Source organism: Pelodiscus sinensis, chromosome 3 (genome assembly GCF_049634645.1).
Source record: "Pelodiscus sinensis isolate JC-2024 chromosome 3, ASM4963464v1, whole genome shotgun sequence".
In the NCBI taxonomy this organism is placed as follows: Eukaryota; Metazoa; Chordata; order Testudines; family Trionychidae; genus Pelodiscus; species Pelodiscus sinensis.
This window is the reverse complement of record NC_134713.1, coordinates 61,299,971-61,326,965: the sequence shown is the minus strand read 5'-3', so window position 1 is coordinate 61,326,965 and position 26,995 is coordinate 61,299,971. Positions and strand designations below refer to the sequence as shown.

General features: G+C 42.7%; 1 long non-coding RNA gene across 1 annotated transcript in view; it reads right to left on the bottom strand.

The window, feature by feature from the left end:
- LOC142827825 (uncharacterized) overlaps positions 1 to 22,079 on the bottom strand; it is a 95,245-nt gene extending 73,166 nt beyond the window's left edge. Inside the window, exons 1-2 of the long non-coding RNA XR_012902592.1 lie at positions 21,896 to 22,079; positions 15,888 to 15,976 (exon numbers count right to left, since the gene is read on the bottom strand). This is a non-coding gene — a long non-coding RNA (uncharacterized LOC142827825). The remainder of the gene's footprint in view (positions 1 to 15,887; positions 15,977 to 21,895) is intronic.
- Between the last annotated feature and the right edge of the window lie 4,916 nt (positions 22,080 to 26,995).

Sequence of the window (26,995 nt, the reverse complement as noted above, 5' to 3'; positions counted from 1 at the left end):
AGTGAAATACAAAGTTGAAAAAAGAGTTTAGCACAAGCAGTTAGCAGTATTCTAAGGTACCATTCAAGGTGAGCTGGCACATTCATGTCCTTAAACTCACAGTACAAAAAACGGCATTATCTGGATGATCGTGGCATAATTACATGCCTGCCTCATTTTTCCCCTCTCCATTTTTCTCCATAAGGGGTAATTTGACATGCTGCTCTTTTTAACCCTATTTTGATAGCAATCATATTATTTCTTATTTTGAAAATAGTAACTCAATAGAGTCCAATGGCCAGTATGAAAAGCAATGCACTTTCTTTCATTGTACACCATGGATGATTGTTACTGTCAGAAGAACATATCTGAAATATGTAACAGGCGGAATTCTAATGGCGAGTATGTAAAGTCCTTGATCTTTCAAGTAGTTGAACAGTGCATTGCAAGGACAGCAAGTTTGTGATTCTCCAATATTAATGGAGACTATTCATGGAATCAAGGTGGGTTAAATACATAGTCCTCTGCATTGTTCTTGCCATTATTTTCAAAAGTACAATGTAAAAGAGGTGGGGTTTTAATTAAGAATAGGTATGTAAGGAAATAAGGATTTAACTACGATCCTCAGAGTGCAGATTGGGGTAATTAGGTGTGCTCTTCCTGTTTCGGTCTTACTCCTTCTGGTAGGCCAAAGTAAACTGGTGGCTGTGGAGAGCACACTTATTAATGCAGGTTTGGGTTCTCTTGTCTCCTTCATCCTGCATATTACTTTTAAAAATCTGGTTCTTATGTACATTGAGCACTTGCACTGTTCAGGTTTGACCTCATGGTACAGTGAAAGAGCATACAAGGGGGAAAGTTTTTATTTCTGGATTCTGGAAAAAGTTTCTGGAACTTTGTTAGGGTAATTAAAATGGTGCGGGCTTTTTCTGGCCACTCTGGATCCCCCGGCCTCAATGAGACCTGGTGGTGTTAATGCAAAGGTCAGCTCTTGGCCATCCCAGTCTGTTAGCCATCCAAACAATCTCCTCAGAAGCTCTGCCAGCCTTCTCTTTGCTTTGCAGGTTAACACATAATGCACTCGAGTCTGTTTAAAGAATGTCCTCCTGTCACTAGACAGTCACAGAAATTTCCAAGTTTGCTGCTCCCAAGAGAACCGTATCTACATTCCAGCTTGTTTGATTCAACTGAGGACACGTCTGATGGCATCTATACAGCATCTATACTGCAGCTACCATTTCTGCTGAAGAGGGTCTATTCTAGCAGAAGAGAATTCTCCCATTGCCATAATAAAACCACCTCTGCAAGCAGCAGAAGCTTCTCCTGCCAACATAGCACTGTGCACACAAGCATTTATGCCGGCATAATTTAAGTCCCTCAGGGGGGTGGCTTAGTCACCCTCCCAAATGACATAAATCATGCTAAAATAAATTGTAGTATAGACATAGCCTGAATATAAGCTCAGTAGGAACACAGCACTGTAACCTATTGATAGTAAAATCAAACATAAGATTATTATTAAAGGTTAAGATTTTTAGAGATAATGAGTAAGAACAATCAGAACAGATTACAAATTAATCTAAAGTATAACAAGCTTTCCAGAGACTAAAACTTAGCAGGCTACAAACCTTATCTAAGGCAGTTTTTCGCCCCCAGAGTCTTTCTGTGGAGCTTGTGGTTTTCAGTCAAACCAGAATCCAAAACACTCCCAAGCCACCACCCTCTGTCCAGGTGTTCCTCAGGGAAGTGGATAGCAGGCCTTGCCTCCCCTTCTGTAGTCCAGTAAATCTTTAAAATTCATCCTGCTGTATGTTCTCTGGTGTACTGGCCTGTGCTGAGTTTACATGCCCCCATCTACCTTTTTCCTGTTAACTTTGTATGTAAGTAAGACTTGCTTTGTTTTGGCTGCAAATGCTTAATTTACATCAGAGACTATGCATAAATTATTCCACACCCCTTTGTCTGGCAAAACCTGCTTGTAAACCCTGCCTGGAACACAGATTCTAAAAATTTGTTTCAATCCATACATACACCTTCTTAAATGTCACTTGTGTGACTCGGAGGATCAGCATGTCATAAGTTAGACACCTGGCACAACTCTTTTTGGGGTAAAGATGGTGAAAGCAGTATGTTGGGAGTAACACTTTTTCTTAAGTCTGATAGAAGTTGCAGTGAACGTTTGCCAGTTGGCACTGAGAGGTTATTAGTAACATGACTGCAAACTTCTTGTACCTTTCCTACCTAGTACTATCAACAAATAATGTAAAAACTAAGACAAGGGGTGAAGTAATAAATGTGAGTGAGACCTGAATTCCTGAGCACTTTGGTTTATATTGCTACTACTCTATGTGGTGAAGAAGCCACATGTAAGAGACCTTAGGAGGTGATCCAAACACTAACCAGACATTCCAGTTTTCAGTATTCTCACCTGGGTATGATTTCTGGAAATGTGATGTCTGGAGTACAGCCGCTCCCTCACCCCTCCCTCCCAGCCCCTCCCAAGGGCACCATTTCGGGAGGCCAAGGGAGAAAGGAGGGGACAGCAGCCATGCACTCCGGGATCATCCTGTTCCCCGGACGCTAAGGGAGTGAGGGGAAAGTGGTTGCATTCCACGCATGCTTCTCTTACTTGGCTGGTGAAGGGAGCTCACCCTTGGCTTTGAACACTGCAGTTTTGGTTTTGCTTCCTGGTGGTGGTGATACCTATGGTAGGCCCCAAAACAGTGTCAGAAATGCCCTCCTCACCTTCAAATCTTACTCAATGGGCTGTAAAAGGGAAAAAATGCATTCATGTCTCTTTTTGTCCACACGCTGTTTAAGTAGTGATGTGTAGGGCTTCACCCTCAAGCATTCTGATGAAACCACTACAGGTTAAACCTCCCTAATCCAGAACTCTCTCATCCATCATCCAGAATGATTTTAATTAGTCAGATGTCCACTTTTCATGGTTGTGGCCGTGTTTCCTACAGTCCCATAAAGTTTGCTTGCAGACACCACTCCTAGATCTGAGTGTTCTTTGCTGTTATTTAGCTTTAATTTCCCCCTAAATGTCCTCTAACAGCACAGTAAACAGTAATGGTAATGCTGGTAGACAATATTGACCTCCCGTTGTCCAGAAAATTCTCTTGTTCGGAACTAATCAGGTCCTGAGGGTTCTGGACTAGAGAGGTTCAATCTGTATATGACATGGGCCTGGTGCAGAAGAATATCCTTCTTCAGAAGAAACATTATGGCTTGATAGTACATGTCCGCAAGAACCTTTGGAAACTAGTACCCTTTTACAATGAACCTTTGGAAACTAGTACCCTTTTACAATTGCAGATCCACGGCAATCCATTTTTCCTTCTAATTTAGGAATACACATTAATGTTGTTCAGCCTGGTGTCAACTAAGCTGTGCCTGCCAACATTTGGAAAGCTCTGTACCTATCAAGTGCCGGTGGAGATACTGTACTAGATAATACTAGTAATACTGCTTCTAGATAACAAAGCTGTTACTCCACTGTGAAGAGTCAACCATTCTCTCTTCTCCACTGAGTTCTTCATTTCCATTACAAATACCACTTGCACAGTGTGTGTGGGGTCTTTCAGATGATGCCACAAGAAGAAGAAACAAATATTTTATCTGGATGTTTACACAGAAGCAGTGATCATAAAACTAATGCATACAGCAGAAATCCCATACATCTGGCTGCTGTGCCATTTACAGAGGACACATGGAGCATGGTATGGATCACCAGATGTCTGACAAAAACTGACTTTGCACAACTGGTGTCAGGTGCTTATTTCATGGAGAAGACAGGGTTGCATAACAGAGAGGGAAGATTTGGGTCTTCTTTTGGCAGACATCAGTGGAATGCTGAGGCTTGTTATTCATTGTGGTGCTAATCACATCCTACTATGAGTCTTCTCAGGAGGTTCGTATTCCTGTCATAGTAATCTTTTGTATCCCTTTTGGTTAAAATTAGAGGACTCACTATTGATTACTAGGTTTCATAGTAACACGGCTATGAGCATGGTGTAAAAAATTCAATACAAGAATTTATTAATATGATAGTTGTAGAAAAATGAGCTGTCCCTAAATCTCTGACTGCCAGAAGATGGGACCAGATGACAGATTTAGTAATTGTCCTCTTCTGTCGTTCCTTTTAAGCCATCTGGCCACCATCAGAAGACAGGATACTGGGCTAAATGGCCTGACCCAACATGACCATTCTTTTGTACTGGGTAGTGTGCCCAACTCTAGCTTTCACTGATTCCAAGTCTCTGTGGCTTGCTTTCTTCTGAGCACTGTGTAAAATTCTTTTCCATATTTGTAAGTGATTCAGAAGCTTTGGGTTTAGGTTCTGTGAATCTGCTTTGCTTTATAATACAAATCCATCGGCATCATTCTCTTTGTTTTCCTGTCTGTTCCAGCCTGCTCTAAAGAAAGTGACTCTGATTTGGGGTGCACTGCATGAGGTGCAGAAGAAACTGAGGCTCACTTTAAATATAATCATTGCAGTGTGATTTTTTAGAGGATGCCATTTGGTAATGCGGAGGATTAGTAAATACATGATTATTAATATCATATTGGCACTGATTCATACATATGAAGATAAATGAGGAGCAAATAGCATCACAATAAAGACCAAAACTGAATGAATGGGGAATATGGGGATGTAAGGCAGGGACTGGCAGCTCAAAAGTGAGAACTGTGACATTCAAGCATCAGATTCTTAAATTTACCAATTTGCTACCCATCAGACCCCAATTCTAATCCAACACATCCTTAAATTAAATCCAGAAGTAATCTAGATTTGTTGTAAGTGTATTTGTGGGAGAGGAGATTATAAATCTCCACTGTGATTGTATGATGAATACTTGATTTATGTTCCCTGTATACTTGGCAGCAATATTACCATCGCCACAAAATATTTAATCATTTAAAGCATTGAGGACTTAAATAAGGGTGAAAGGGAACTAACGTATGATTTAACGCTAGCCAAAGGGGAAATGGTAAGGCAGATTTTGAAGCAGCATTTTTGGAGGGGATGAAGCATGAGGAGATGGCCAGATCCTGGACAAAGCTTTTGTTTGTGTGAAAAGACAGATTGTGGAGCTGCTGTAGATGCAAAAGTTGGCAAGATGTAGGGATGTGCCTAGAGAAGGAGGGCTGAGTCAGAATAACTGAGTCTGAGCCTTGGAAATAAGAAGCAGGTGCTGGAATTGATCAGAGTTCTAAAAAAATTAGGCGCTGGGGAGAGTTTGGAAAGAATAATGGGGAATTTACTTTTTCCAGTGATCTTAGATAATCATGTGACCCCGCCATTCTGTAGTATCTGATCACCTCACATTCCTTATTTAAATGTCCTCATATTAACAACACTCCCTGGGAGGAAGGAAAGTGCTTTATCCCCATCTTACTCATGGGCTCTTTGGCTCAGATCCACAAAAGGATATAGGCATTGCAGTACCTCACTTTTAGACCACTCAGTGGAACGTATAAACCCTGAGGCTCCCTAGACAATGCATGGAGAGAAAGGTGCCTAAGAATGGGATCCACACAAGCCAGCAAGCTGATCAGGGAGCTGCTGAAGGTCTACTCTACACTGGAAAATTAAGTCAGTTTTAAATCGCTCAGAGGTGTGAAAAATCCACATCCTTGAGCAGCATAGTTAAACTGACCTAAGCCCAGTGTCAACAGTGCCAAGTTAATGGAGGAATTCTGGCCTGGCTATTGCCTTTTGGGGAAGTGGATTATCTCTACAGATGAGAGAACTTTCATCAATGTATATACTGTGTACACTGAAGCACTACAACAGCAATACAGTAGCTGTAGCATTTTAAGTATAGACATACCCTAAGGCAGTGAATAAGAGATACCGAAGAGAGGCATCACTGTAGTACTAAGCCTCAACACTTGGAGAGTTAAGGGCATAAATCAGGCCTGGAGGGAGATTTCTAGGTCTGTTTGGACAATAGTTAGGGTACATCTACACAGCATCCTAAACTTGAAATAAGATACGCAATTTGCGTAATGCAAATTGCATCTCTTATTTTGATTGAATTTTGAAATAGGCTATTTCAAAATTTGGTGCATCTACACAGTGCCAAATTTCAAAATAACACATTATTCGAAGACATCTCTTGGAAGAAGAGTTACCGGGATGCCAAACTAGCGCACCTGTTATATTGAAAAATATTTCAAAATAACAGGCAGCTTGTAAAGACGCAGGGTAGCTATTTCGGGATATTTCTGAAATATAGCTGAGCTACCAAAATAAATTCTGCTTTAAAAATATCTTCAGGAAAGAAAAAAGAAGAAGAAAAGAAGGAGGAGGAAAGGTGGGGGAGGAGAAAAATTAAGAAATGGATACAATTAAGAAAATGGGGAACATTAATATGTGTGTTTACATATGTGTGATATAAATTATATAAAAATCAGGTAGGACTGCTTGGGAAATGTGATTATCTGTAGAAATATTCATGTCTACAGGGATATGCAATGATAAGGTGTTAAGGGAGTTATTAAACAAGCTCATTGTAGCAAGGCAATTAATTTTTGAAGTGCTATGAAGCATTGGGGCTCACTGGAAAAGTGGAGAGGTGGGGGGAGAAAAAATAGAGTATGACTTTTCAAAAAAGAGAAGAGTGATCCTGGTCATTACTGGTCCATGGGCAACAAAATAGTAAATGTTTGAGAATAATATGTGCATGAGCAATACCATTTGTATGTTGAGAACCCTCTTTGCCGGACATATTTGATTGCTGGCTGAAGAGAAAGTGCTAGAAGTCATATTTGCATCTTAGTTTGGTGCTTGAGACAGTGTTTTGCAGAATAATAAAACTGGCTTGGACATGACTGCTGGATGACAGACACACAGACATAGCCATAGACAACTTCCCTCAGCTTTATATTATGACCCAGTGATCTAGGTTAGGTCCAGTCATATTGAACATTTTCATTAGTGATCTAGAAATCCTGTCCTAACAACTATGAAACACAAATATTTTACAATTATTCCACATCATGGAAAACTGAGCTCCAATCAGTAGCCTCTAAACATCTCTTCAGTTCCTCCATTATTTGGGCGGATTCTTATTCTTTCATCATTTTTGTTGACAGTTTAGGAGTCTGATACAGAGGTTAGAAGTCAGCCAAAGTGGATGTTTCTGCTAAGGTGAAGTATTTGTTTTACTGCTTACAAATTATTACCGATGCACATCATTCTCTGTCTTAGAATGGTTTGAGTTTTTTTGTTCATGCCTTAGTTTCCTTCTCTTTAGATCTCAACATTGTACAGAGAGGTATACTATTTATCAGCTGTAATTAGTGCAAATGTGAACTGTTTGGATTCTTTGTTGTAAGGCAGATGAAATGCATTACACCAATCATGGTTTTATTATATTGAATGCCATCCCTAATAGGAAGCCACTTTAATGTGCTCCTTTTGACTTATCACAGACCCAAATGTAATAAGGCTTTGTATCTCATTACTTTAATACCCTTAGTGCCCTTAAGTGCCAGTTATGAGCCTTCTTTGTCTAAACTTAGATGAAGATTAGGCAGCTGGACTTTTTCAATGTGAACAATGAAATGGAGGGTGGCTTTTGTTTTAGTAGTTTGAGGAAACCACATTGATCAGGCACTGGCTTTGCAAAATATCCAAAACCAAACTCAAAACCTGAGATCATTTGGATGTATTTCATTTTAATTTAAAGCTCCAAACTGTGGATGGGAACAGATTGGCAGTTTTGATAAATTGCTCTGGGTCTGGAAAACCTTTGTTGAGGTGGGAATAGGGTTCTTGCATTCAGTAAAGCAACCATTTGCTGCAAGGGTGATCTACACAGCAGCTGAGAGCGTTTTTCCCAGCAAGTTGAGCAGAACTACCATATGTCTGTCTCCTGAGCCCTAAGTATCCTGCCAGCAACTGTATAGACATACTCTCTGTGTGAGTGAATTTGTTATTGACAAAACAAGAGAATAAGAGTAGTCTCCATGACAGACTTGTGTATAGTTCCTGTTACATACTACACCAGCTTTGCCCTGATAAAAATGGTGAATATCTCTGCAGATCTCTGACTCCTAGAAATTTAAAGGTGCAGCACTCTGGATCAAAATAATTATTTGTCAGCTACCTAACTGGCAGTGAATCCAAGAAAAACTTAAAACCAACAAATAATCTATCTGCACCTTAAAGACTAACAAAACATGTAGATGGTATCATGAGCTTTCATGGGCACAACCCACTTCTTCAGATGAATGGAGTATTAAAAGTCCACATACAAAATAAAAAGGGGAAAAATAGTGAATTAGAGTCTTCATGTTACATAAAGCTGATAGAGAAAGTACAAATTGTTCTTAAGTTCCCATTGTTTGGTTGGTTAGGTCATTAGGATGTGGAAGGTAGTGTGTTAGCCAGGTAATGTATTTATTCATTCCTTTGTGATGGGTCCCAGACTAGTAAATGAAGTTCAGTTCCAATGCTTCCCTGTGTATTTCGCTTGTGGAATTAGATTGAAACAACATGGTGACTTTGAGATCCATTAACGAGTGCCCAGGCAGGTTAAAGTGTTTTTCAACAGGTTTCTGTGCGTGTTGCCTTTTTGGATGTCTGATTTGTGTCCATTGATTCTTTCCCATAGAGACTGTCCAGTTTGGCCAATATACACGGCAGAGGGGAATTTCTAGCATTTGATGGCATAGATCACATTAGTGGATATTCAGTAAATCCAAGGTTAACAAACAGTTCTCAAATTATGAAAGGTGTTGTAAGGCCCTTTGCCTACTGTCTAAAATGCCTTTAAAAGTCCAGGTAAATGACATGGTTTATGAAACTGAACTCTATTCCCTAAAATTTATGCTAGCAGCCTGGCAGTTGATAGCTGTATTCCTAGAAGTGGAAATTGGGGGGAAACTGGATTTTCCAGTATTGTAGCAGTATTTAAAGCACTCGGAAATAAAAGATATGTGGTAGTTAGATCTAGAAGATAAGGCATGAGAAGAATATCACATAAAACCAGAGCGAGAAACAACAGAGGACTTTGAAGCAGCACATGAGATTCCTTAGGGACAGCAGTATACAATAAAAGAAAATAATATACTCAGGAAGAAATAGAGAAGTCAGGAGAGTTGCATTCCAGACCATGGAAGAAAACTGAATGTCCTTTACAATTCAGGAAGCCAATATGCTAAAATTGCCCCAGCTCTTTGGCAATAACTTAAGAAAAAAAAAGAGCCACTTCTGAGGACTGGATGAAAGTGGTGATTTAAGTGAGATTTCAGTTCTGGAAAAGAGGGAGACGTGGCTTAATACAAGTATTTGTGGGAAAGAATTTTTTATCCAAATGGAAACCACTAAGGAATTAACTCACAATTAAACTGATGGCTTTAATGTATACCAGAAACTGCTATAAACGTAGGGCGATACCCAAAAAGACTTAGAAAGTGAAAAAATGTAGGTCTTAAAGAGCGAGTATATAGAAGAGAGGAACTGAATGGGAATGTTTTCCAGAAAGATGGTGGAGCCAAAGCTGCCACACTGGAGAGCAGAGGATGCTCTATTAAATGTGAGGTGCAGCAATATTAACTTTTATCAGAAACCTCAAGTTCCATTGCATCCAATTAAAACAGTCTGCCAAGGTATTTTAAGTATTTTATGGCCTCCATCCTCAGTGTGCCAAAGTTCACCTCATGGCAGCTGAGGATGAGAGGATAGATGGGTACTAAAGGTAGCTGTAAGTCACCCCAACCCCTTGAGCTCCCCCGGGGCTGCTGGAGGAAAATCTGACCCCCCAGCAAATTTCAAGGATACTCTCAAGGCTGCTCTGAATTACACCTAGAAGCAGTGTTCCCCGGCAGGCTTTTCACAGCCAGAGATTGCCTGTTTTTGCCACAGTGTAATGCTGAGCTGCTCTCTTTTTTAGCATGTATCTTGGAGGAAAATTCTGATGTCTGAATTTTTACAGATTAAGGCCGTGGCTTTCAAATTTTTTTTTCTCATGACCCAGTTGAAGAAAATGGTTGATGCCCATGCCTCAATGTAATTTGACTAGAGTGTGGGCTCTGGAGTGGAGCTGAGGATGAGAGATTTGGAGTGTAGGAGGGGGGTCTGGCTTGCGGGGGGGGGGGCAGGGCTAGGGCAGGGGAAGCTTACTTTGAGTGGCTCCTGGTCAGCAGTGCAATAAGGTTCCTGTCTCTTCTGGCACCACAGACCATGCTGTGCCATAGAAGCAGCCAGCTTCAGGTTCCCATCCAACGGAAGCACAGAGCTAGTGCTTGGGGCAGGAGCCGTGCGCAAAGCCGTGTGCATGTGTCCACCCTCCTCTCTCCCCAGAAGCTGGGTCTGCTGTGCAGGCTGCAGCACCAGGACAGGCAGGTAGCCTGCCTTAGCACTCCCACTGGTCACCTGATCCCCCTGCAGCAATGAGACCCAGTGCCTGATATTCCACAGCCCAAAACTGGGTCACCACCCATAGTGTGAAAACCACTAGCTTAAGGAACGTTGTCAAATTTTATCTTTCAAACTCATCTTCCCTTAATTATGTCACTTTAGAAACCTCAGCCAAATCTGCTTTCTAATCAGATTCATCTGCCTTCAGTTCTACATCTTGTTTTCTGCACCACTTCCCACACAGACTGAGGGAATCTGCTGCCACGTCCTTGTTCCTACCACTTGTAGGTATGGTCTGATGAGATCATCCTGAGGGGGGATCACGAGCAATGGGAAGGGGACAGGGTGGGAAAGGGCAAGTGTTACAGCGGTATGAGAAGCTATGCATGTTACACTTTTCTTGATGGGTGAGTTACAAGGAACTTCAAAACAAATGAGTCACTTCTTCCATGATGCCCACGGGAAGTGAGTCAAGCTTATAAACTATTTGAATGAAAAGAAGATAGTGGCAGGATCAAGCAGAATTGTGAAAGGCTCCCTCGCTGGCAGTTTTCTGACTTCATATAAGACCAAAGGCTTAGTGTGTGGAACAGGAAGGAAAGGAATAGATTTTAAAACAAAAATGGCCTACTTTTGTATGTGGTGCCTACACGAGGACACTCAAAATACCATTCGAGTAAATAAACATAACACAACACATGAGGAAATGGCAAAAAACTTTGCTCTTAAATTAAAGGTTTGAAGTTGGCAGATAAAGCTCTATTTCATACGACTAAGCCTTTGGGTAAAATCTAATGCTGTATATATGATAGAGGAGGAAGTGTAGAATTCAGTGTGCTCCAACTGTGGAGGTTTGGTATAGGGTGGCTGAGGCTCTCTTCTTCATTAAGAACTGCAAGCCTCGCCTGCAATAACAACTCTGGAAAGAGAACACTCCATTTCTTTCAGTGCGCCAGAATGGGGTGTTTCCTAAGCATCCTGGGCTGCCAAATTATGTATGCTTGTTTGTGCTGTAGATAACATTCCAGTTGGGACTCAGCTAAAATCCCTAAAACCTCATATTATGCAGGACCTCTGGCTGAACTATAGCTGTCTCTGATTAGTACGGCAAGACTGGTGCTATATCCACTAAGTTGCCCAGGTCCACATCAACAGCTATAACTTTAATTACACACTTAGCCTGGCATAAATTATAATCTCCCATTAAATGAGCAATGAATTCTTTGTGATATGGAATGAATATGAATAAAACATGTATTCAGTATTCAAGACCATCTATATAGGTAATGATGGCATAAAGAGACAGAGTGATCATCTATATATTGGTAGATTCCTAGTAACTTTTGGCTTTGTCTGCAACAGATTTTTTGCTATGTTGATCAGTTCTGATATAAGCCATAATATAAAGACAGAGGGCTTAGCAAACGATTGGCACAGTCCCAAAACTTAAATCAGCCTCAAGCAGCATGAGCAATGATGCTTTATTGAGGGCAACTATAAGGAAAAACCGTTTTGGTGTCCTGTACCTATTCCAGTTTGGCTGATTGCTATTTGAATTCCCCCTGCTTACTAGGACATGAGGGGGTATATGTTTCAAAAATACATTGCAAGGCATTATTAAGCACTCCTGTTAGATTTATACTGTCTCTATGTTCCCAGTTACACATCACATACAAGTTTCTGAATTTTTCCTTTAATATGAACCATCGGAAAATGGTAACTATTCCAAGCATTACACTTGACATTCCAGTGTCAATCTAAAAAGTTGCATAACTTCTTCATTAAATCCCATGAGCATCTTAGGGTTGGAGAAGCACCAAAAAGTCTGGATAGTTACATGAAGTAGATCATCATATTTCTTACACAAAACCTACCAATCTTCCCTTACCATCCAGTCACACATCCCTTTATTAAAACTGATTGAGGCCTGGTCTACACTACATGGGCAGGTTGGAGTTAGATATGTCAACATATCTTACATAACGTTTCCTCACCATACGCACAGAGGAAGCTGACAGGAGCAAGCACTTCTGTGGGCTTCCCTTATTCCTTGTGAGGAGCAGGAGTACCGGAGTTGACAGGGGTGCCCTTTGAGTTCAATCTAGCAGGTCTATACTACACCTGCTAAATCAAACCCCAGAAGATTGACCACAGCATCATTGATCTTCCATGTAGCGTAAACATGCCCTAATACAGACTTACTAAGCTTGGAACTTCATAGGATTCACATGGTGAAGGCATATTTAGAAGCTTCATTGGTAGCCTCACTTATATGAACTTATTCTCATCTGCATCCTGCAGTTGCTTGGTTGGGTGTGTCCCTGTTTCTCCTCCCCAGAGGAAGGGGAACCGAACACTGTTTCCATTTTTGGGACTCTTTGACAGGGAAACTAGCCCGCTCCCTAAGAATCCTCTGCTCTCACCAGCCAGCGGTCTTCCTATCTTTAAGGAAGAACAAAACAGCCTGTCTTTGTGTGACCCAGTAGTGGCTTGACTGTGCTCTATTGCTCTCACCTCAAGGTGTAAAAAGTATTCTGAGGCTTAGCTTAGCCCCTCAGCCTTCATGAGCATGCATGCACACCCACGGGGCCACACTGTCCCAGTGCACTATGCTCCTCTGCAAGAACCCCCTCAGTATTCTAAGGAAATCTGAAGAAAGAACATTTGAACAAAACATGGTAGCTTCTCTGAGCTCTCCATTTCCCCTGAACGTGAAGCACAGCCTACATATTTTTTATTTAAATTAGAGCTTTCAGTCTTAGAATCTGGACCTGATGCAGTACAGAGGCAGCCATCCTCCACAACACTACACACCATCACAATGACATCATTCCTATGGCACCATGTGCTTCCATAGGTTGCCAGTCAGCCTTGTTATCTGTTCCTGGCCCCGGTCTGGATCTTCATATTCAGAAGTGGGTCAGGACCCAGCTACATTAGTGACTGCATCTCCATCCATGACCCACTAAGTCAGGGGTGGGCAATAATTTTTGATAGGGGGGCCTCTCCAAGAATTTGGAAAGTGGTTGAGGGCCGCACTCTTCCATGATATTAATGGAGGTGTGGGGTCTGGGATGGAGGTTGGGTGCAGAAGGGAGCTGTGGGTAAGGGAGATAATTTGGGTGAAGGAGGCAGTTGTGACCTGGGGCACTGGACTGAGGTGCAAGGGGTTAGATTGTGACCTGGGACAGGGAGTTGGGGTACAGGAGGGGGTGAAGGGGTTTGAATAGTGAGCTAGGGTAGGAGAGGACTGTGATCTGGAGCAGGGGCTTGGGCTGCCAGATCTGGGAGGGTTTCGGGGTGCAGGAGGGGGACAGAGGATTTGGGTATGTGGAGTAGGGGGGCAGGAATGGGGGTGCCAGAGGCAGGGTCTGGTCAGGAGACTTACCAGCCAGCAGCCCATTCCCGAATCAGCCTGCCTGTCTGCTTGCCCACCCCACCTCTGCACAGGCTGCAGCCACGTGCTCTGTGAATAGCTACGAGCCGCTTGTGCTTCATGGCTGCCTGTTATTGAAATAGGCAGCTACCACTGACCTGTTTCTGGACAGAAGCTGGCCAATGGCATTGTGCTGGGGGCAGGAACAGCTCCTAAAGCTTCCCCCCTCCCATCTGGGTTCAGTTTTTAAAGTGAAACCACCCTCAGCCATGTTTCTGAGCAGCATGTGGGTGGGGGGAAACAAGTGGGGAGCTTGCATGGACCTCACCGCAGCATCTGCAGGCTGGATCTGGTTGCTTGGTGGAGCCGGATCTGGCCCGTGGGCCATATTTTTCTTAGTCCAGCACTAAGTCCACTGAACTCCTCAGGATGAAGCATGGAGAGCCACAGGGGAAGTATGTTTGATTGAGAGTATCAATTGTGAAACAAGATACTGGAACTGATCATACTAATCTGGAGTCTGACCACCTGAAGCACATGGTGCAAGAAAACTCCTCAGAGACACATTAGATGTGATAGAGCTGGGTGCAGAAAATGCTAACACAGAATGGTAAAACCTTACCAGCAATTCTTTGTTTTGAACTAAAATATAATGGCTTGTTATCATGCATACCCCTAGGTTTTTGTCTTTCCTTGCCAGCAACACAAATCTTCCCCATGTCTATAAACCTGGCAGGATGCCATAAGAAAAACCCTAGTGCTGAGCCAATCTGCTCCAGGGGAAAATTCATTCCTCACTCAGAAAACATCACTCAGCGAGGCTCTGCATCTAAACAAGGAACACCATGCATGTTTTCTATTATACCTGGGGTGAAATCCTGGCCCCATTGAAGCTAATGGCAAAACTCCCATCGACTTCAATAAGGCCAGGACATCACCTCTGACATTTACTTGCCCCTCTGTCTAAGTGTTCTTAATTACTCCAAACATGTCCAGAGCCAGAGAGAGCAAACCTGAGGGAAGGAGGCTGGCAATACCTACCTGACTACCAGCAGGAAAACAAGTTCCCTGATAAGCTACCTACCTCTAGCAGGACTAAACAACATGGCATGGCCGCTGCAAGCCCACCATGGACAGCTTCTGAAAGATTGCAGGAAAGCCACAACGCCGTAGCCTATATGGACTATGAATCGCTATAGGCTACAGCAAACATTGAGACCTCCCTAAAAATGAGCACAGGTTCTATAAGTTTACAGTCAATAAAGCCAGAAGAGTCATTATGATCATGTATTCTATCCTCCCGGTCTGCATAGCACAGTGACAGAACTTCAGTCCTGTAGTTGAAAGTCAATGACCATATCAGTGAAAAGGCCAGCACTTCAACTTCACAAGCCTCTACGAGACTTCAAGACATAGCAATAACACGTTAGGATAGGTGAAAACTCATCTGCAACATTTCCAAGGTACTTTACATACCAGCAATGTGGCAACCACTTGAGTAACCTGCTCTGTTGAAAAGCAGACTCGATGTCCATGTGAAATCCTGTTGTTACAATTTCCGGTTGCCCCAAACTATAACTCCAAACTAACGTACTCTTACTTCTTTAACTGAAAAAGAAATGCTATGTGTGTATTTTTATTAATTAACCCCCCAAACCACCCTTTTTCATTTCATTCCACCTCATTATTTTATTTATACTACTATAGCACTGTGGGACCCTAGCCCTGTTCCAGGATCCCATTATGCTATACAAACACAAAGCCACAGTCCCCCTCCCAGTTATTGTCCTCCAGCTTCACAGGTATGTCACATACTACAACACTTGCATGGTCTGGGGAAGGAGGAGTTAATGTATCATGAAAAATTACCTAGCATGGAAAACATTTATTTTTACAAATCTGGTTTTAAGACACTTTAGTTTTAAAAATTATCATAGACAGATTGTGCATCAGCCCCCCTCCTCCCACCTCCACACACATACACTTAGCAGAACATATGATCTCAAACATGAATACCTGGTAGATTGTTCATGCTGTATGCTTTGAGAAATAACTCTTCACAGATGGAAAGCTATAAAAATGGTGTTCCGTTATCTTGTAGTTTGAACCACAATCTCAGAGCATATGAAATATTGATATTAAATCAAGCTGTACCTGGTTCGCCTGAATGAATTCTTCCAAGTTCTTGACCTTTGTTCTAGTGCTGTTTCCTTTTAGGCTGGAGTCCAATGGGGAAAAAAATCCTTTGTCCACAAGGAAAGGCAAATTGAGAATGACATACTGTTTTCTAATCAGCCTATGTGATATTTTATTTCACTTTGAAGAAGTTTTTAAAACAAAGTATAATGACATAAATGGTCACCCACATAAACATTTACGTAGTGTGAACTGTTTTCACTACTCTCCCTTTAGTGATATAGCTAAGCAAATAAACAAACAAACGATGACACAGGAAGCACTGCTGACATTTCTAGGTGAAGGCCTAATGAAAATAAACCTCCAGTTACTGCTGGATCTTCTAGAGAAGAGTCAAAATAGATGGTACCATTGTAGCTACAATATCCACATTCTTGGTTTATAATCTTCATTGACCACATCAGTAAGTTTTCTCTTGCAAGCAATTTGATCTGTGATAACGAAACTTCTTGTAAAGCATTCTTTCCATAAAATCAGTGGGTCAGATTTAGCCCTTGTGCAACTTCACTGACCTTAGAGCAGGAATGATTGTGGCCCACTATATTTAGCTTATTGCCAAGGGAACATTTAGAATGCAGAACTATATCAAGGTAAATCTCCAGTGGTCTATGTCAACATGGACCAGCTCATTATGCCACTGAGGTTCTCAGCCTTTCTAGATAACAGTACCACTTTACCAGGTCTAGGTAGCCTGTGATCTGCCTGAGAGAACCCACTATTCCCAGGCTGCTTAGTATCTACCAGGAGGAACCCAGCATCTGGCAGAATTAAACTATAAGTTCTCTCAGCAGTAGCCAGCCCAGTGTTGCGTAACAAGAAAGAAGAAGAAAAATCTGGGGCTAGCACACACACTCAGTCTTTGCTGGCTAAAGAAGTCAGAGCCAAAACTTCAGATCTGGATTCAAATTCTCTCAGGCTACGTCTAGACTGGCCACAAATTCCGGAAAAGGGATGCAAATCAGGTAAGTCAGCATAGGGAAATCCGCGGGGGATTTAAATATCCCCCGCGGATTTAAATAAACATGTCCACCGCTTTTTTTCCGGCTTGGGGAAAAGCCGGAAAAAAAGCGTCTAGACTGGTGCTATCCTCCGGAATAAAGCCCTTTTCCGAAGGATCTCTTATTCCTACTTGAAAGGTAAGTCAGCATAGGGAAATCCGTGGGGGATTTAAATATCCCCCACAGATTTAAATAAACATGTCCGCCGCTTTTTTTCCGGCTTGGGGAAGTAGGAATAAGACTTGAAAGTAGGATAAGAGATCCTCCGGAAAAGGGCTTTATTCCGGAGGATCGCGCCAGTCTAGACGCTTTTTTTCCGGCTTTTCCCCAAGCCGGAAAAAAAGCGGCGGACATGTTTATTTAAATCTGTGGGGGATATTTAAATCCCCCGCGGATTTCCCTATGCTGACTTACCTGATTTGCATCCCTTTTCCGGAATTTGTGGCCAGTCTAGACGTAGCCTCAGAGTTCAAGAATGGGTCTGAAGTGTTGGTGCCAGGAAGCATTCTACTGAACTGCCCTTAAACAGATTCAGAGCACTCTGTTGTGGGCTAGAAGTGTCATTTTCAAAAGTACCCATATGTCCCATTTCAAAAGTGATTTAGGCTCATTAGTGCCTACGTCAGTTTTACTAAAGGGAGGCTAAATCGCACTGACTCAGTCCCCTAGGCTGTTTCTGAAAATGTTGTGCTTGGTCCCTAGCAGGATCTCAGTGGCAGGAAGAACTGATCTATGCTATACTCTCATGTTGACATTTTTAGGAAAAATAAGCCTCGGAGGAAATAGAAGAAAGAAGGCCTCCTTGTAAGCTGCCTACCAAGGCTGTGTCCAGACTCAGGGGTTTTTTCGAAAAAAGTAGCCTTTTTTCGAAAAAACTTCACCTGCGTCCAGACTCAAGCCGCGTTCTTTCGAAATTAAATCGAAAGAATGCGGCTTTTCTTTCGATGGCGGTAAACCTCAATTTACGAGGAAGAACGCCTTCTTTCGAAAGTTCCTCTTTCGAAAGAAGGCGTTCTTGAATGTAAATAGGGCTTCTTTGAAAGAGAGCATCCAGACTCACTGGATGCTTTCTTTCGAAAAAGCAAGCCGCTTTTTCGAAAGTTCAACGTGCAGTCTAGATGCTCTCTTTCGAAAGAGGCTTGCAGTCTAGACATAGCCCAACTGCCTCTCCCAATTAGCTGTCTAAATAAAGGGTGGGGTGGGGAAGATCTACTCAGATCATGAATTGGGAGCCTGTCCAATGTGTGAAAAGATCAGTGTTCTTGTGCCATCTTTAGAAATCTTTTTATTCTTCACCACCACCCACCTGTGTGCAACCTCCTCTCTGCAAAAGGCCATCATCCGAAAGTCAGGAAGGAGTCAACAGATCTCTGTTAACATCACTCCCCATTGAGCATCACAACTTTCAGTTCCCAGGGAAGTTGAGTGCCATTTTTACAGAGTTTCAGCTATTGCTGCCAAAGGGAGCAAGGAATACATCTGAATGTGAACCAGGTGCTTCTGCTTTCCACTGCATATCAGCTCCATAGCATAGAGGGCAGTACATTGATTGCTTATCTTGCCATGCAGTAGACTAGAGTTGGTTGAAAAATCAGTTTGCTCTGTGAATAAAATGTAAAGAAATGGGTAACATGTTTTGAGCAAATGCAAACAGTTACAGAACTGCTGGACAAAGCAGAAAAATTCAGTCTGATGCAAAACAAAATTGGGGGAGGGATCTGGTTTTCTGGGTCCAGTCCCCACACTTTTTTTCCAGTGGAAAAACATTTTATGTTGAAAAAATATTTCCATGAAGAAAGCTTTGGCCCATTCTAATTTAGACAGACCATTTGCCTGAGCAGTGCACATTAATTTTTCTGTGTGAGCTAGAAGCAGTGACCAGTTGGGTCTATTATCAGAGGGGTAGCCGTGTTAGTCTGAATCTGCAAAAGCGACGAGGAGTCCTGTGGCACCTTATAGACTAACTGAAGTGTAGGAGCATAAGCTTTCGTGGGCAAAGACCCACTTCGTCAGATGCATGTGATGATGCATCTGACGAAGTGGGTCTTTGCCCACGAAAGCTTATGCTCCTACACTTCAGTTAGTCTATAAGGTGCCACAGGACTCCTCGTCGCTTTTTCAGTTGGGTCTATGTGTTTTCATCACACCAAAGAAAGTATCCCTTTTGTATTTGCTGTACCCAAATCTGGTCTTTTCCCTATAGCAAGTGATGCAGCATCGGATACGACATGAATCCCAGCCAAGAAAATGGCAACAAATCCCCAAAACCATCAACACAAAACCAGAGCAAGGCACAAAATCCAGACTCAAAAAGTTGCATCAAGACAAGCTTAACTGAAAGGGAATAAAGAGGGGACTAAAACCTACCTATTTCAGTAGGCTTGATTCAAAATAGAAATGCTGAAAAAAAAACCCACCACCCCAAAAAAACAACAAAAAACAGAGGCATTCATGGCATTTTGCTGGTCCTGGAGGGTATGTCTACACTACCCCCTTTGTTCGAACTAGGGGGGGTAATGTAGTCATACGGAGTTGCAAATGAAGCCCGGGATTTGAATTTCCTGGGCTTCATTTGCATAAAGCCGCCCGGCGCCATTCTTAAATGCCGGCTAATTCGGACCCCGTGCCGTGCGGCTACACGTGGCACGGACTAGCTAGTTCGGATTAGGCTTCCTAATCCGAACTAGCTGTACGCCTCGTGGAAATTCAAATCCTGGGCTTCATTTGCAACTCCGTATGACTACATTACCCCCCCTAGTTCGAACTAGGGGGATTGTGTAGACATACCCATACAGATTTAGTTCCTTAGGTTTCATTGACATAGAGGTTAAAAACAAAACCAGGAGCTGCAGGATTCCTGTCTACACTACAGCTCCCACCAGGGCCCCATTTCCATTGCATAACAACAACTTTATAAAAGCTATATATTTGGAACAAAACTATATATTCTAATGCACCAGTATATGGTTGCCTTTAAATTAACTATCTACACATGCACAAAGATACATACTCTGGGTATGTCTACACTACAGAGTTAGTTCGAACTAACGGATGTTAGTTCGAACTAACTTTCATAGGCGCTACACTAGCGCTTCGCTAGTTCGAACTTAATTTGAACTAGCGGAGCGCTTAGTTCGAACTAGGAAAACCTCATTTTACGACGATTAAGCCTAGTTCGAACTAGCTAGTTCGAATTAAGGGGTGTGTAGCCCCTTAATTCGAACTAGTGGGAGGATAGCCCTCCCCAGGTTTCCCTGGTGGCCACTCTGGCCAACACCAGGGAAACTCTAGTGCCCCCCTCCCGGCCCCGGACCCCTTAAAGGGGCACGGGCTGGCTACGGTGCCCGTGCCAGGTGCAAGCCTGCCAGCACCCAGCCAGCAGACCCTGCACCAGCCACCCGATGCCCCCCAGCCCTCCCCCTCTTCCCGGGACCAGGCTGGCGGCTCCCGGGAGCTTGCCCGGGACCGCAAGAGGTGGGCACCCGCCTGGGCTAGTGCGGACATCGTGGACCTCGTCCACGACCTCCGCACTAGGCACAGGAAAGTGGCCATCTAGGGCAGGAGAGCTGCCAGTCTGGCCACCCAAGAGCAGGTGTGCATGTAAATCAAGGGGGTCCACTGAGACCCCCGACCCTGAGCCCTGAGCTTACAATGGCCATCCTGGGTCAGACCAAAGGTCCATCTAGCCCAGTAGCCTGTCTGCCGACAGCGGCTACCCCTAGGGACCTTGGAGGTGATGGACCGAAGACAGTGACCAAGCCATTTGTCTCGTGCCATCCCTCTCCAGCCTTCCACAAACCTTGGGCAAGGACACCACTCCTACCCCCTGGCTAATAGCACTCCATGGACCCAACCTCCATGACTTGATCTCACTTCCCTTTAAACTCTGTTCCAGTTGTAGCCTTCACAGCCTCCTGCAGCAAGGAGTTCCACAGGTTGACTCTTTGCTTTGTGAAGAACAACTTTCTGTTACTAGTTTGAAGCCTGCTACCCATTCCTTTCCTTTGGTGTCCTCTAGTCCTTCTTTATGGGAACTAATGAAGAACTTTTCTGTATGCACCGTCTCCACCCCACTCATGCTTTTAGAGACCTCTATCCTGTCCCCCCTCCGTCTCCTCTTTTCTAAGCTGAAAAGTCCCAGTCTCTTTAGCCTCTCTTCAGATGGGACCTGTTCCAACCCCTGATCATTTTAGTTGCCCTCCCCTCTCCCACCCTCTCTCTTCCCCTCTCCCACCTCCTTTTCCCAGTCTCCCCCAGTTTTGTTCAATAAAGACAGATTCCATTTTTGAACACAATTGTCCTTTATTTTGTACATCAATAAGAAGGGGGGCTAGGGAAGGGTAAGTGGAAGGAGGTGAGGGAGGAATGGGGTACGAGCCCCCGATGGGGAGGACTGGGCTGGCTCTGCGGGCTTCTGGGGGTGGAAGCTCTCCTGCAGCCCCCCAATTGACCCCTCTCCCCAGATGGCAGCCTGCGGCAAGTGCAGCCGGGCTGATGGCCGAATGCTGTGATGTGCCCAGTGTGGGTACTCCGGGCACTCCAAGCCAGGACTGCTTTGCAAGCGGGGCACCCCTGAGAAGTGTCTGTCCGGGGTGGGGGTCGGGTCCCTTTAAGCGCAGCCCTCGGCTAGCCTGAGACAGCATCTCCACGCTCTAAGTCCTCCTCTGATGCCCTGCCAGCACTGCTTCCGGCCATCCTTAACCCCGGTTCAGGGTCCACTCAGTGTGGACATGCTAGTTCAAATTAGCAAAATGCTAATTCGAACTAGTTTTTAGTTCTAGACGCCTTAGTTCGAATTAGCTTAGTTCGACTTAACTAATTCGAACTAAGTTAGTTCGAATTAGCGCTGTAGTGTAGACATACCCTCTTTTACACAGCATTAGTGCAACTGTTTCCCTCAGTGCAACTAACTTAATGGTAGCACTTCCCCCCCCCCCCTTTAAAATTCCCCAGGATAGACATACTCACACTGCACTCTCATGAATCTTCAGTATGTTCTTCAGACGGAGAGCATATTGTTGATCTTTGTGTGTGGAAAAACACAAGAGATAGCAACTTGTCTTGACTTTCTAATAGTTTCACGATGTTCTTTTAAACAAAATCAGACTTGCTCAAGACTCACATTTGAATTTGGCAAACAAGTCCATAGTTGTTTTTCCAAAAGTGACTGTTAAAAATAAAACTGCTACATGTATTTCAAAGGAATACATTTGTCCCCATTTTTTACATAAAGAGCACGTATATGCAATATTATTATTATTATTTTGTATGTATGTTGCAGTGTTCAACATTTTAATTGCCAGTTCCTCAATAAAACTATTGGAAATCTTCCATCTTCCCATTAGCACTTACAAAATAACTGTTAACAATATGTTATCCAGACACAGGAACTTTATAATTAATGTTGGAATAATCTTCAAAGTTGAGTGACTAAAATATATCCTATTAAATTACTGGACTTCATTCAATGCTGTTCTGCTGTTTTAATGTTCAATAAATGTGTTGAGGGGAGATATTTGGCAAATAAGCTAGTTTCTCTGGCAGAGAGAGTGACTACAATAGGGTTACTTCTCTGCTGTATGACGAAAGCACCAACACAATTCTAGGTTATAGTACAAACTTTGAATGGATGATGGTGCTGTGAAATAATGCAAATCCCAAATGCACTGCTGTGCAATCCTTCAAGTCGATGCTCCTCCCCGTCAGCTGATGAGGAATTTGACAGTTTTCACATAAGCGGTAAAACACAACAGGCAGTGTATTTCTGGATGATTATAGGACAACTCTGTAAGTGCTAGAAGTCAGAAGGCCAAGAGCCAAGGTCTTAACTACATGAGAAATGCAAAATTGGCTCTCAAGTGTCTTAGTGCTATCCTGAAATGGAATTTCTACAGTACATTAAATACAGAGAAACACTTAGACCTGTATGTTCAACACAGACACAGACATGACGTCACTGACAGATCATTAAAATTCTCATTGCATCCAGAGTTCTCTAAAGATATATTCTAAACTGGCCTAAGAGAAGACTGATAACTTGAGAAAGAGTAATATAAATACCACAATGGGCAATGTCAATAGTGTATGTGGTTGAAGCCAGGATTTAAAGGATGAGATGCTCCATCTTTCTGATAAAAAATGAGAACAGTAACGTAATGGCTTATTTCCATTGTAAAAATGAGTTTTGCAGGACAAAGGTATCTTATACATTATCCTCAGAGAATCTGGAGATGTGCCTGATAGACATTAATTCAGGTATTTTCTATGTACCTGTTAGGAAAAAATAAGAGATAGACCAACATGTGTACAAGAAAACCTAACGTGGCTACTGTACTAAAAATATTATTTTTAGAGTCATGCCTAGAAGCCAAGAGTCCTATTCAGTTAAGCACTGCATGTACATATTATGAAGTAATCCTGCATGAAGGCACATATTTTCATGTACCAGGTGAAACATACATACATGCACCTCCTTGGGCAATAATCAGCCATCTGTCCTCATATCTAGCAAGTTAAGTTGGAGATCTAGACGCAAAATACAACACTTAAGAAAATACAATGTGGACTTACAATATTCACTGTGGGGCAGTGGATAGGAAGTGAATGTGGGAGTATAAGGTATTCGTTAAGGAATCTTATATGAAATTTGAGTTATCTTGTTTAGTTAAGAATTAATCCAAACATCATTCAGTTCAGGTCAGAGGGAGTTTTTGCCTGAGAAAATTTTGGAGGATTGCATATACAGCTATTGAGCAGGCATTTGTATTTAAATCTCTGGTTTTCAGGCATCTATAACTTTCCAGAAAAAAAAAAAACATGCCTTGGTCTGAATTTTCTAATGCTATTCTAAGCCCAAAGGAAAATTTGTTTGTAAAGTTTAGAAAAAATTATATTTTGGGGAGAGGGAGTTTCTGTTTATCTGAATGTGAATACCATTGTATCCTCATGCATTTTGTTAAAGGTGTTGTCGGTACCAGGATAACTGACAGTTGTGGTTATAAAAAGTTCATACCTGTTCCATATAGTACATACACTGAAAAAGTTTCCTCTGGTTTGAAAATCTGTCTCATAGCCAGGTAGATTCTATATTTTTATAATGGGCAGTTCTGACAACCTCTTTCAAGCCAGTGCAACTCTTCAATTGTGGTGACCTCATGTAGCCTTCAAGGAAGTATACTTTGTTACATTTGATAAATCAAATGTGAAATAAAGGGCATTAAAACTCTTCATTGACATAGACCCTGATCCTGAAGTCCATATAGATGCACTGGCCCATCCATACATCCCTAATTTCAGCATTGGGATCTTACACCCCATAAGCTCCCCACATTGTTCACACCTTGCATACTATGCTGAAGGCTGGGATTTTGTCATGGAGTTCCAGGGAGGAGAAAATCACTAAAATCGTGCACGTGAATGAAGTCCATGAAATCTTGGAAATTACTGTAAAAACACATTTGATTAGAGACCCTTTCTGCTCCCCAAGTGGCATTGTTACCTACTGCACAGAATTGCAGTGCCGTTTAGGTTTGGCTCATCCAATCCTCCATCTGCGTCTATTGGTGGAACAGGTGATCCAAACCCAAGTGGTGTTTTGACCCTGTGTTCTAGGTTGCAACACCCAGAATGGGAAGCTGAGCCTAGGCAAGCTCTAGACTAGGGGGCAAAGTTGAACTAAGGTACGCCATTCCAGCTACATGAATAATGGAGTTGGAGTCAACATACCTTAGTTAGAATTTCTACAGTGGGCGGATGGGAGAAAGTCTCCCGTCGACTTCCCTTACTCCTCGAGTACCAGAGTTGACAGGAGCATGATCAGAGGTGGATTTAGGAGGTCAAATAAGTGACCCAGCCAAAGAGCTGAGTCACTAACAGGACAGATGCCTCCATAATGGATTTACTAGACCTGCTAAATCAACCTCCAGGAGATCAGTCTCTGCAGTGTGGATCTCCTGGTAAGGGGAGATGAGGCATCAGTCTAATGTGAGAAGAGATGCAACCACCAGGTGCATGTGGAGTTGGCTTACTTTCCAACTCCCTTCCCTCCAGGTCTGACCTTTCAGAATCCCTACTATAGTCTTGTGTATATTGATGTAACAAAATCTATATTATTTGATGAACTTTCTGTGTCTTATCTCCCCACCCCCAGCTCTGCCATGACACTTACTACAAATTTCCAAAATAGTAACCTTAGCTATACTCACTTGCTTCCTCCCTTTGTGTCTCAACCTTCTATAAATGGATGATTTTGCTACATTCCTTACTAAGGATTATTTGAATGCCAACATGAAAATGGAAGCATCGTTTAAAACTGTTGTTTTCAGAGAAAGTGCCCAGAGTGCGAGTCGGGGCAGAATGTGCAATTCTGGTTTCCTATGTGCAGCAATTTGAGTCTCAGCTCTCATTTTGAAACACATTTTTCTTGTTCTCGTTTAAAGAGGTAACATTTCAATGCAACATATCAGTTACTGTTGTTCCTCTCCTTGAGAGTTTACACACATTCAGCAGGCTCCTTTGAAAATCTCAGCCTGAAAGTTTTACTTAGATGTTCAACCACATTAGTTTTCTTAACAAACTGCATTTTGCTCTCTGCAACATTCGTTCTTCCCCACACACATCTGCAGGGACTTCTTTAGGGACGATACTGTGGTGACACTCTGCCATAAGAACGTCTCCCTGCCTTGAAGGGAAGATCTGCAGCAGCCTCCCTTAGGGAGCACCCAGTAGCCATGTCTGTCTGGGAGATCTGCTATCCGGGAAGAAGTGTGCATCAGACTCTAAGGATATGTTTAGACTACATGCCTCTGCCAACAGAGGTATGTAAATTAGACATACCGACATAGTCAATGAAGCAGGGATTTAAATATCCCCTGCTTCATTAGAATAAAAATGGCCGCCGTGTTGTGCCAGCTCATCTGTTTGTCGGCACAAAGTGGCAGTCAAGACGGGGATTGGTCACCAAGGAAAGTCTTTGTTGACCGATCCCTTATGCCTTGTGAAACGAGGTTTACAGGATTGGTCGACAAAGGCTTTCCTTGGCGACCGATCCCCATCTTGACTGCCGCTTTGTGCAGACAAACAGCTGAGCTGGCACAACATGGTGGCCATTTTTATTCTAATGAAGTGGGGGATATTTAAATCCCCGCTTCATTGACTACGTCGGTATGTCTAAATCTCATATCCCCTTCCTATAACAGATTTTGCTCTAACGGATTGCATTTCTTACTTCTCATCAACCACTCTGTGATACATTCCATAGCTTTTCCTTGGAGATTACATGCCCTAAAATGACACCCCTCAGAGATGTAGTTAAGACAGTGTAAGTTCTGGAGCAGATGCTGCCAGGTCAAGAGAAGATGACTTCCATTACTCTAGCTGCCACCTGTTGATTCTGTGATTCATGTTGTGAGCAAGACATGAGAAGTCATTCTTACGCTCTACTCTGCATTGATCAGGCCTCAATTGGAGTATTGTGTCCAGTTCTGGGCACCACATTTCAAGAAAGATGTGGAGAAATTGGAGAAGGTCCAGAGAAAAGCAACAAGAATGATTAAAGGTCTAGAGAACATGACCTTTGAAGGAAGACTGAAAGAACTGAGCTTGTTTAGTTTGGAAAGGAGAAGACTGAGAGGGGACATGATAGCAGTTTTCAGGTATCTGCAGCAAGGGAGGTTTAGGTTGGACATTAGGAAAAACTTGCTAACTGTCAGGGTAGTGAAACATTGGAATAAGTTGCTTAGGGAGGTTGTGGAATCTCCATCTCTGGAGATATTTAAAAACAGGTCAGATAGACATCTATCAGGGATAGTCTAGATGGTTCTGGGTCCTGCCATGAGGACAGGGGACTGGACTCGATGACCTCTCGAGGTTCCTTGCAGTTCTAGTAGTTTATGATTCTATGAGAGATGCCCACAGATAGCATGACAGATGAATTTATACACAATGTATAATTAGCTTTAAAATCAAAACATTCAACTCTTGGATGCAGTGGATAAGATTCTAATTTGCACATAGGCAACTATACACCCATTTTGAGGCCTCTTTATACTGCTTCAGTGGTGTAAAGGG